Source organism: Ammodytes marinus (assembly GCF_949987685.1).
Source record: "Ammodytes marinus genome assembly, chromosome: 9".
Taxonomy (NCBI): domain Eukaryota; kingdom Metazoa; phylum Chordata; class Actinopteri; order Uranoscopiformes; family Ammodytidae; genus Ammodytes; species Ammodytes marinus.
Window position 1 is genome coordinate 654132 of NC_137213.1, and position 9958 is coordinate 664089.

Sequence of the window (9958 nt, forward strand, 5' to 3'; positions counted from 1 at the left end):
ATTTAGGTATTTCCTGTGAATTTTTTTGTGAAATTTTATAACAAAAACTGCACTATTTTTTATCTGCCATATGTCGAGTACGGGCTGATGCTGTGTGTATGTGTGTGTGTTTGTATATTGTATGTACTGTTGTACCCTGATGCTCCTCCACATATGAAGTTCCTAACGGAAAAATAAAGTTCTTTGAATTGATTGAATTGAATTGAATTTGAATTTGAATTGAATTGAATGAACTATATATAATATTTACTAACTTGATAATTGGAATCCGTTAATTTAGTCAAGCACATTTCAATTCGTCCTGCTGGTCATCCTTGTCGGCCCACAAAGCCATGTGTCGAGTCCTTACCATTTTAGTGATGTTTGTGCCCCTCAACTAGAAAATAGGAACAATATTGCTTTATATTTGTTGTTAAACTAGTGTGACTAGATGGTATGGAGGGAAATGTAAACTAAGTTGACCCTGCCCACGGCTGGAAAACAGATCTGTAGTGTGCCTGTAAAATTGTCAAGTCAGATAATAGTAGTTATACTAATAAGAGAAGACAAAAGTGATCATCATAATGGAACAAATGTATTACAAGAAACTTCCAAACTGTCCTAAGCTAAGACTAAATATAGACTGATTTCCATGAGCCTAAATGAGATATATGTATATGCACGAATGATACATAAAATGATAAGGTTATCAATCAGCATATGCTTTCACAGTATAACTAGAGTTATTACAGTTTATCAGGAGTTTCAAGGCCATGCAGAATAAACAGTTGATTATTTGGAAGAGTTTGTACATTGCAGCCTAGTGATTATCAATCTAGTGTGTTTGCTCTTTTTTTATCTCTTCCTCTGCCTCTTGCTGTGCTGGCAGAGACACTTACTCTTGCCAACACAGACGATAAAATTGGATTGTCTGCAGGTCACCTAGTATGATGAAGCATTCAAACTGTCCAGGATTGTGGGACATTGAACATTGGCTGCGGGATTTGTCTTTGGCCTGAACTAAGACCATCATATTTTCCAGATAACTTTGAAGCAGCTATAGTCATTATTATTTGGACATGGCTCCAATAATTACTCCAGACTTGAATATTTTTGGGATGGATTGCCATGACATTTTTTAGAGGCATTTATAGTCCCCAGAAGAAGATGCTAAAATGCATTGGTGATGGAGATTTTTCGTCTCACCACACCATGAGGTCACAAGGTGCCTATACAGAAAATCTTTTCATTTTGCAATTATGTTCAGCAAAAAACTACGACGCCCCTTAAGTGATATGGGCAAAAGAAAAAAATGGTTTTGCATGCACACAAGAAAAGTTTCTGGTGCCCACCAGAAAGCTTTTTTTCTTTTTCTTTGCCCATGTCAATTTAGGGGCTCCATAAAAAAAACAGCAAATTAAGACAAGCAGCGATTAGCGGATTCAAGGCAAAGTGAGGGCCAGCGGGTGGCTAGCTGTCACTCAAGAGGCCGCTCCGCTAATTATTCATACATTTTATCCTCCAATAGAATCAAAACTAGCCTGTTACAACAAAATTCACCCCCCTCAGTGTTGTCATGGAGATATGACCTAAACATACAGACTAGAATGTTTTCTTTGTTCCAGGCCTTAAATAGGGTTAATAATGCTATGAAAAAGGCCTATTTAACATGGGGGTCAATGAGAAATTGCCTGTTTTGAATATAAAAGCATATACAAACTACAGTTGGGACAACTTTGCCGACAACGTCTGTCAAAAGTACTGACTTGAAACTCTATGCCAGTCTTTGTTTCATGCATAGATAGACCTAGAACAGCCGGATATACAATGATTTTTTTTCGTGGGCTCAAAAGTATTTCGATTGTGGGGGACATTATTTTGTCATTTTTCGATCAGAAAATAATGCTGGACACTGGATCCTGCTCAACAGGCTGCATTGAACCGGAGGGGGAGGAGAAGGGGGAGGGGTTACCGGGGTGATACGAAGCTAGATGAAAAGAGACGAAGAGTGACAGGGCAGGAGTCCGTCTAATATGCAAGAGATGAGACAGCTATCGAACGAAAGTGACAGACACACGGAGGAAGATTGAGAGATTTGAAGATTTTTTTTGCTAATTTGTTTTTAATAGAAATAGTACACCAAAAGGTGTCACCTTCAGACACAGGTGTCTGACACAGGTGACGCCAATCAATTATGTCCAGAATGGAAGAGCCAACCTATAAATGTGAGTTCCATGTTATAAATGAAACGTTCTCTTACCTCAAACAGACATTTGATTGATTATTTTTATGCATAGCCCTAAATGGCGGAACTGGAGGGTAGCCTACAATGCAGCATATTTTTGAACAAACATGTTTTACACTTGTTGATTTGATTATGCCACTTAAACAAATCAATTTGTGTAATTTCAGGGACTGTGGATAAAATGAAGCAGATGAAGAAAAGGCCCACAAGTAAATAAGTTACAGTGATTATTATTTTTGGTTATTATTATGGCGTTATTGAGGTGTGTGTTATTCAAAGCCGATGACGTCAGTTAGCGGCGGTGTCGTCAGTCAGCAGGAGCATCTATGCATGACTTTTCTTATTTATGACCACCCTTGCATCCCCCCCATCATATTTATTATTCATAGTTGTTATTTATGTTTTTAATGTTGCCTGTCTCATGTCATCATGTACAATTGTGTAATTGTTGGAGCTGTGATGCAAGACTAATTTCCCAATTGACAAGTGTTAGGCTATCTTATCTTATCTTTCTTCTGAGTTAGCCTATGAGCATGCAAGTTGCCGCAGTTATATTTGGCTATATCCTGCAGTTTAAACGTGCTACCTTAGTTTGTGTGTATCACCCGTGAGTAAATACATGGAGTTTGACGATCGTTGTTGGATAAGACTTCGGACCAAGTTTAGGCCTATAATTTACGCACGCTAATTAACTGCCGCAATTCGTGGGTCGTAATGGCAGATTAACGTATCATCAAAAGTGGAATACATGCCTTAGCAGACTATTGTTCTCTCCCCTGGTTTTGTATGCTGCTGTGCATGTAAACTAAAAGGATAATTAAACAGCCGATCAATTATCCACGAGTTTCCTCCACTACAGACTGAGCTGGTAAAATTAAGAATATGCGGGGGTGCCCTTAGCTCAGTAGGTAGGGCTTCCCCCCGGACCGGGCCCAGCAGCAGACCCGGGTTCGATTCCTGCCTGGGTCGTTCTCTACATGTCACTCCCCTCTTTACCCCATTTCACCTCTGTCCCTTCACATTGTCAATAAAGCATGAAAAATGCAAAAAGAAATCTTTAAAAAAAAATTAAGAATATACTGAAAATGTTTAGCAAAAAATAAATTATGCAGCCAAAGAAGCGTGAGTTTGTTTTTATTCAATACTACATTTTACTCTCACAGGCGTAGCCTATATTATTACGGTATAACTTCTATTAATGTAAAGAGTGTTTCAGGTCAATGCTTTGTATAAGATTATCAATATCCTTTCTGAAATGTTCTGTGTACAGGTTTAGCATAAAATAACTAGGACTTGAAGGTAAAGTGATAGCAAAACAGGCCTAAAGAAATACAAGGTTCTTATTGTTATCAAATTTAAATATTTCTGTTTAAAATATTAATGTGGTGGAATTTTATTTTATGGTGAGAAATAAAGACTGAACAAACTAGTCTCTCACTCTTTTCCTTTATTTATCCTCGAAAGGTCAATTGAGGGGTGACCCTCACTTACAATGATGTTGAGCAAAATTACACACACACACAAACACAACGTAAACATACAACAAGCTGACAAAGAGACAAAAACTATTAAAACATTCAGATCAAATGGGTGTAGAAGAACATTGCCTAACTAAAACAATTACAGATGGAGTGGGGCTGATTCAAAATAATATGTTTAAATTTGATGACGTATATGAGGGTTTTTATTTTAATTTGATGCTGGATGCTAAAATATATTTTATAATATAATAAATATATTCAGCCAGATGCAATTAAATTAGAATCAATCTCAATCTATAAAACATATTTTATGAACAAAGATAGTGGCCTGTTGATCCAGCTTGGGGCAGACATCCGTAAATTTGAAATTGATTGCAGCTATTAGAATGCAGCCCATCAATGGCAGACAGCTGGGAACGGAAGTGCAACACGTAAACTCAGGCATAAGGATCTTGAGTAATGTAGGCATCTGCTTTCAAACACTATTGTGGGAGCTGCGCAGAGCTGCGGCGCTGCATTGGAATCAGAATGTGCTTGTGAAAAAAACTTTAATAACTGTCATGGGAGTCACTGTTTTTTTAATGAGAGAACATAATTAAACAGTTATATAGGCCTAAAGCATTTACATCAAAGAACAACAAAATTATTCAAACCGCTTCCAGTTTCTGGTTTCAGCCAGTGTCATTAGCAGCTGATCAACCATATAACAAACGTTGCATTTTAACGTTTTCCTGCCGATGTCCGGAATTATCTTCGAGATAACTATCAAACTACATCGTATCATACATTCACTGAGTGAAGATTGTGAAAGTAGATGATACATTTCTCGCTAATTCTTTTGATCATAAATCCATTTAATAGCTTATCTAACTTAAATAACATCAGAATAAAAGCTAGCTGTGGCCGTTTTCCGTTGTCCATGTCCGCTTCATTAGAAATTAGGGTTGCAAAATTCCGGGAATTTTCAAAGTTGGAAAGTTTCCATGGGAATTAACGGGAAATTTGAGAATTAAAGGGAATAAATGGGAATTTACTACATTTAAAGCAACCCAAATGCACTAAATCCTTCCAAATATGTTATTTCAGTCCTGGCAAACATTAGACTGTAAAAAGTTTACTTTACTTAGTTGAAAAGTTTTTTCAACTAAGTATTAAAATATTTATGAACATTTAATTTCTAATCAGATTTTTTTAAAGCCTATTGAGAAACACAACTTGATATCATATATTGATTTTTACTAGACTAGGTTTACAGAGGCAGGTTGCACACACTGCTTACTGCAGGGGTACTGAGGCCACGCCCCCTACATACACTGTGCATTTCTCCATCACATGGGGGGCAATTTACTTCATTTATTGAATGGATGGGGTGAGACAGATGAGTAATATTTTACTCGAGATTCATCTTTTTGTTTTCAGTGAAATTATTGATTGTTCATAAAATAATCAAAACTTGATAAAGTTCTACTTAGAAATAAATCTGTTCAAATGTAAAGTTTTTTTAATTGTATTAGTTTGCATGGATGTCTGTCTGCCTATGACAAAATATAATGTTTATATGTTTAGATTTATGTTTGGATATGAAAAAAAAATCATTTAAATGACCGCCATTTAGTTAATTCCTATAATTCCCAATTTTGAATATTCCCAAAATTCCAGAGCGAAAGTTCCCGTGGAAAGTTTCCGGAAATTTACCGGAAACCTTCCACCCCTTTGCAACCCTATTAGAAATGAATAGGGGGAAAAAACTTAAATAACTCACACTTTCAATGCAGTTTTTGTGAAACTCACGTTTTACGCTGTGGGCCAACATAGCTATTACACATTTCACTGTGGGGGTTTGCCTAAGCATGATAACATTTGGGGCCGTAGCTTGTTGTGGATAGTGAAGTATTGCCCTCGTGAACCAGAAATTGTATGCAATCATAACACATACAATTGCATTTCATCTGTGACTAGCCTACCTCTTTCAACATGATGGGCCACAATTATTTTCCTGCTTATTATTATTTAAATTTTTTTAAGAAGTGGAAAGTCTGGAGCATCTGCAGCGAGTAGATCAATTATTACATCAGGAAGCATTTCATCAATAAATATAGCCTGTTCTGACATGCAATCATTCAACAGTGAACCTCAATGAGTCACAAAACATTATAGATAATGTAGCTAAACTAAAAGTTATGGCTTGCTGCATTAAAAGCTGCCAAATAATTTATAATGCATTGCTGGCAACCATCTCACAAATGGTACACCAAAAAATTGCTGCAATATTTTCAAGATTTATTCATGTTACAACTGTCCACAGCCCAGGTCAACAAAGCTACGATGCAAATTCAGAAGGAGACTGCCTCTATAATGATAGAACGACCTAAAGGCCAGGACACACCGGCCCGATAATCTCCGTCGGAGAGTCTGGAGGGGGCGGGGCCCTTAGGCCCTTTGGCACAAATCACCCCAACCCCAGCATTTTTGAAAAACTAGCATGAAGCAGCAGTTTAGGGCTAACATCGTGCTAACTGTATAGACTCAAAGTGTAGAATACTAAAGTACTTAAACATGTGTCAAATGTTTTTAAACATGTCTATAATTATTCAGACACAACCATCAAAAAACCTTGATTATAGAAATTTTACTTTGAAAAGCAAAAACTGTTTTTTGACCCTTAATCTCATTTTATGTGTCTCCCTTCTTTGCAGGATGAGTCAAATGCATGGCTCTTCAAAAATATGTAGTCACATTTCCAATTTCTTCTATGGTTTTCTAGAAACAAGGGGTGGCACTACTTCCCGCTGGCAGAACTCACCCCACTCTCCCCTATATTCAGCCATGCTATTTTCCTCTTCCCTTTGTTGTTTTCTGCGGCTGGCGTCTACCCTTTCCAACCATCTCAGTTCACTGAATCGCACAATAAATAACTAAATCTTCATCTGCTTTCTCGTGTGTTATGCGCTTTGCTTGGATCCATCTTAAAACAAACCTTGACACCATTAAGAAATCAGGGCAGCACCAAAAAGCCCCTCAATGTGCTTGAGTGTCTTTTTAAGATGATTTTTTGGCATTTGTTATGCTTTATTAGACAGTAGAGAGATAGATTGCAAACAATAAAGAGAGGGTAGAAGATGTTCTGCAAAGGGCATAGGGCTTGAAGGGAACACAGGCAGCTGCAACAAGGACTCAGCCATAAAGGTACACACTCTTCCAGTCTGAGCTGATGTGGTGCCACATGGGTGTGTGTCTTTCTGCATATACGTACAGATGTAATTTAGCCAGTAGTGACCTGAAGGGGGCGGGGAGCTCAAGGTTACTTTAGTTTAAATTAATATGAACTGGACAACAACTCACCAAATAGAGTTTGGTCAAGCTGCCATGGAAATCTCCATCTTCAAAAAACAAAATGCTAGAATTTCTCTGGATTTTAGTGCATGTGTATTTGAAATTCGATTAACCTCAACGTATTTAGTGCTGGGAGCAGAGCTTGTGTATGATACAATAAGATAATAAGATTTTAAAAGCAGGACTCAATACAATGTTTTTATATTGTGTTATTGGTTTTATTAACTAAGATTAATGGTCTAGATTTATCTTTCACAACTGAGAAACATTACACACCCGCTAACAGGCTTTCACTTCACAAACTTTGAAGAATCAGATTGTCAATTAAAAATAAGCTGTATGATAATGTCTACATCCTGGGGCTGTCTTTTTTAACTGTCTGGCTGTTAATATATATAGAAAGGTTCTAAAACAAGATGCCCAGTTGGTCTGTATCCTACTCAAGTTTCTCCACACCCTGCACTGGCTACCAGTGGCTGCTCCACTCATGTAAGTCACTAGTATTGAAGACACTAGTGGCTACCTAACACTCTCTCGCTACTTGGTTTCACAAAGGTGGAACAACCTACCCATCAGGACATCTGAAACTCTTCTCCTACAAATATTTTGTTACGAAGTAAAACCACATCTGTTCATACCACAATAATATAAACTATTTTCATTAAAGCTCTTCTTCATTTTATTTTGCTTCTTCTTGTTTTACTACTTGATTTGTGGGTTTAATTCACATTGAATGTACTTATTTTAAGTCGCTTTGGATAAAAGGTAAATGCATGTATTCTGTGAAGTCTAGAAACAATAATTTTCTTTCTTAGTCATTTTATTTTGTAGGTATGAACTACACAGCCCTTCAACCCTCAATGATGCATGCAAAGCCTTTTTTCAAGGTTCATGCCCAGTTGTTTTCTGACAAGGGTCCAAGGGTTGGACTGCTATACAATTAACTGATAAGAAAATTACAAATATAACAGCTCCTTAGTCACCTTAAAATTCGACCTTGACACAGTCAACTGTCCAGGATAATAAATATAACTCTTTATCAGCATTTACAACACAGCAATTCAATTTCTAACCAAGTCTCTGCAGGTAATGTCAAGTCCACAAATCCACTGATGACTTTGTATGCCACTATTTATAGAATTACTTTCATTAAACTGCATGTTTCATTATACATGCCTGCTGTCATTTAACTGTGGCTACATTGAGTATTGTTAAATATTTGTTACAAAGATTTAACTCTGAAAACATTATAAGTTATATAACGTGTCTGACCCGATTAGTTTGACAGATTTCCAGCCACTTAAGCTAAATAATGTAAATAAAAGTAAATACCTGTATAGCAACATAGACAATCACCGGTGTGTATAAAATGTCAATATTATTGTCCAAAATAGAGTTTCAATCTTTTACTAGTATTTTTCCCTTCCTTATAACCCTTGCCGTGTGTCAGTGAGCTCAGACGACATTTCGAACAAGCACAAGTTAGTGACAGAAAATAAAACAAGTTATATGCACAAGATAAAATAAACATTCCAGAATGTGCCCCTTTGCAGGTTAAAACGTATAATAGGGAAATGTATTCGTAAAGCTTCGTCAAAGATAACATCTTGTCTCTTCTGAATAGTAATGGAACTCCTGCCTATCCAGGAAAGATCTTTCTCATCCCAGTAGGGCCTGGGATGAGCATTTCACACAGTGACAGTGACATCATTTGTGTAGAAATCTTAGAAAATATCTACAGTGGTGTATAAAGGCCAATGCACAACAGGACAGGGGGATGTATTTTTTTTTATATTTTCAACAGTAAAGTCAGAAATCTGAGCAAAAATAAAACTCAGAAATGTTTTTAAAGTTTTTGGCATTAATGTCATAAATTAAAGTGAAATAGACTAAGTTAAAGCTGGGGTGGAGGATTTGGGGAGAAAATGGCAGTTGGGATAGAGATTCGAATCCAAATACCTCAACCGCTCCACTTGTTCTCTTTGGTCCCTCCCCTATGGTCCCTCCCTGACACGCTCTACACCAACAAAGTTGTGCCAAAGTGAATGGACAGAGAATCGGAGCCTTGCTCTGATTGGTCAAAGTGTACAGCTCATGTTAACTTTGACCAATCAGAAATCACATACCCCAGCTTTAATTAGGACCTCTATGGAAAGCAAACTCTGCAGTTTGATGAAGATAAGCCAAATGTTTTCAAATTGAAGACAACAGAACTATTTTTCTGAGTTTTTCTCATTTTACGAGGTGCTTGTTGTGTACTGTTTAGAGCGACCCCCTAGAGGCTCAGTCCTTGCAGCAGACCTGGTTTGAATCCCACCCGTGGTTGTTCTCTGCATGTCCTCACCTCTTTGCCCCATTTCAACTTGGTTTCTGTCTAATAAAGTGAAAAAAGCTTTTTCTTTTTCTTTAAATAATACCTCTTAATAGGACGTTTTAACCATTATTAATATAATCAACTTACATTACTGACTCTCAGCAGTTTCACTCTTGATTCAGGCATAGTAATAACTGGCTTCCAAAATGTTCTAATTTCTTTGAAATTCCTAAAGCCTATTCTACCTTCCTTCATTCATGCATTCACCTCAATCACTGTTATTATGCTGATATTTTATATCTCAGAACAATGTTCAGAGTACCAGTTTGTAGGTGTTTGTATGATTCAATATCACCCTACCTTACCATCTAACTAACTGTGCAGTCTTTCTCATCTTGTCTTTCTTGTTGAACTACATTTTATCTCCACTGGCACAACAACAAGTCTTAACAGGTCACACTTCTTACTTAACTGTGCAATAGTAATGTTCAAATCCACCGTCACCTACACTCACATGCAAACACATGTGCACATACACACACACACAAACACACACACACACACACACACACACACACACACACACACACACACACACACACACAC